The 3,108-nt window shown below is 40.2% G+C and overlaps 1 pseudogene; it reads right to left on the reverse strand.

Moving 5' to 3' along the window:
• Nucleotides 1-420: 420 nt before the first annotated feature.
• Nucleotides 421-2,855, reverse strand: LOC140858157 (polyamine oxidase 3-like; annotated as a pseudogene).
• Nucleotides 2,856-3,108: the final 253 nt, after the last annotated feature.

Genomic DNA, 3,108 nt, shown 5'->3' on the forward strand with positions numbered 1-3,108 from the left:
GACACGATGTGATCGTGGAGCGAGTTGACATCAAGAACAATATAATGGACTCATTCACTAAAATCTTGTCAATACAGTAGTTTGACCGTCACCTTGATAACATGAATATCAAGAGAACTATTTATGTGGCTTGTGTTCATTCCTTTTCGTTTTCGGAATTGAGAATTTTTTCTCATGCGTTGTCTTCTTAACTCAGATAACAAATCAGGAAGTGCTAGTTTGGATATGCATCTAAAATAACAAAACAGAAATTGCAGGACATTTTCTTTACGCATGAGTACTAGAAGCGAACTGGGAGTTTCCCTATACTCCAAATATTATCCCCTTTGAATAGAACATAATATCAAAGAGGGGAATAGGCAACAATAAGAGCGTCAAGGTTCGCAACAATTTAGGTCTCCAAATATGGCACTCGCAAGATATGAATATAGACGTGGATTAGAAGTCTAGGACTCTCAATTACAACCGTCTTGTTTTGGCCAATCCCTCCTCATAGGTGCTTCTAGAGCTTTATTTATTTTGAACATTGAATTTTCTTCCAAGTACAGGTGACCTAAGCCAGCTCAGACTTCCTGCTCCATAATTTTCTATATGGGAGACAGGAAAGAGATATTTCAGCACACCAGCCATATGTTTAGACCCATAAATATTGGGGCAGGCGACTAAACCATCAACCACGCCCTGGTGGCAACATCAACCTCCCACCGCCAACTGAATTTTTCATGTGCAGATAACCAGCTCGCTAAACCATCCAGCAATCTCATGGGCGCATTGTCAAGAGCATCTATTTAGCAAAATGACTTAAAAAAAAAAAAAAAAAAGAAAAAACAACACTCACTACAGATCAAATAATATAAGGTGAAAGTTAAATTGTGCGGATTTGAAAATTCAAGGGCATGTTTTGCTGTATCATCTCAGGTATCACCTCAGATCATTCACATGAAAACTAACCATGCAATCAAAAAAGTTGTAGGAAATATACACAATACAAACCACATTATAATTCTTAGATTTACTAACAATCCACACTAGAGTCAAATATGATATTATATTTACCTGCCTTTAACAAACTAAATCAGCTAGGCAACTTATTCTTTATCATGTATTCCAATCCTTCTTCACGCATTACTGTAGTGATGATGTTACACCAGTAGCACATAAACTCATGCCACAAGCCTGAAAAAACAACACAAGAAAACACTGATTTCCCTGCACCGTTTTCTCGAGGCAATTAATGGAATGGTTAGGGAACTAGCTGTGTTACAACCGGACGATGGACCATCGGACACAACATCACATTCGTGAGATCAGTAGGGGAACCGAGACTGCTTCAGCCTCTTCACCCATTGCTGGCTGGAACATGTCCAAGTCCCCATATCTTTCTAGAACACGCATCCGGCACTCTTCTGCAGCCATCAACCCAGTTGAGAAGGCACCATGCACGGTGCCAGTTGTATTTCATGCTTGCTGCCTCCCCTGCAAAGAAGGGTTGTCAACAGGGATCCGCAGCCTTTCACAGAGTTCATGAGACTTCCCCACTGCATCATAGGTGTTAGGAGCCCAGTGAGTTTTCATCCGTTCCCCAGTGTGATACCAGATACTGAATCTATAAAGAGAATAGAAAACAACAGACAATAAGTAGATGAAACCAAATCAAGATCACCGAGCAAACAAGGATAATAAAACAAAAACATACAGGTTCAGATGCATCAGGGAGAATCCCCTTTAACTGCAAAAAGGCAAACTTGGCAGCAGCCTCGTCAGACATTTTTTCAATGTCCCGGGCAAGCCGACCAGCAGGCATGTAAACAAGAACTGGATGACCTGTCGCCTTGTGAAGATTAAGAAAATAGCTGCAACCATAGGAAGTAGATGCAACTACTCCAGAAACTCCACATTTGGCCAGAAAATCTTGTCAAAATGTAACACAATTGTTCTCAGTTCCAACTGCAAGACTTGATATTGCTTCTTCCTTCCACTCTGGAAGCCGAGGCTCAAACTTTATGGAATTGGCTTTTAGAACTCCAGAGGAACCGTGATGATGGCGGCATCTGCAAAAAATGTTTTCTCCATTGCCAGAAGTGACCTCGACTCCTTCTTACCACGGGCAATTTTCGTTACCCTGAAAACAAAGACAAGTGACTACTTGACATATAGCAGACAATCAATTAGTTCATCCGGTCAATATTCAGCACATACCGGTGTGCAAGACGAATGTCAAGGCCCTTTGCAAGCGTGTTTATAACAGGACGATACCCTCGAACCATAAGGCCATGACCACCTGGGAGCAAGACTTCCTGCATTGAGTGAAGGTAAGATTGTAAGATGACCCCAGCCAACAAAGGAATATGATTCTCAAATCAAAGCTGTCAAATCAGCATTAGTGCTATCACATAATTTCTCAGTCATACATCGGTATCTGTTGGTGAGAAACTACCCACATCAAACAATCAATTTCATCTATGAAAACCTTTATCTTTTTTTTTCTCCATTTTTTTTTTTTTGGAGGAGGGTGAGGGAGGAGGCAAAAGTATGTTCATATATATAGGCCAATACTTGCAATGCAACACCCAATACTTGAACCCATAACCTTCTTCAAGGATGGAAGAAGTGTCTGACAACAGGGGCATTGCCAATTTCCATGTTCTTCCATGAAAACTTTGAAAACGAATTTGTTTTCCATGAATACAAAATCTAATCCTTAAAAAAGTTTCTCACCTGATCCCAATGCTTCAGTGAGATTGTATCTGCATCTGCAGCAAACCAACCTTCCATCCGGATAAGTACCACTGCAGTACATTGTACGCAAGGCCCTTCTTGCCTGCAAGAAGAAAAAACATGTCATATACCAAATAAACAATAACTTGGACTACAGGTATGATAGAAAAAGTTCAAAAAGGATAAGAATTGGCATTAATTTCATGAAACCTGAGATCTGGACATCTCTCCAGGACAATGGTAATAGCCTGTGCTATAGACATGTCTTCCCCGTGCTCACACTCAGTTTTGTCGGTCTGTAAATTAAACAAGCTTATCGATAACTCATAAAACTAAAAAGAAATTAATCATCCACAGCTGAAAGAAAGAAACTTACCTCTTTTAATATAC

Source organism: Elaeis guineensis, chromosome 5 (assembly GCF_000442705.2).
Source record: "Elaeis guineensis isolate ETL-2024a chromosome 5, EG11, whole genome shotgun sequence".
Classification (NCBI taxonomy): Eukaryota; Viridiplantae; Streptophyta; class Magnoliopsida; order Arecales; family Arecaceae; genus Elaeis; species Elaeis guineensis.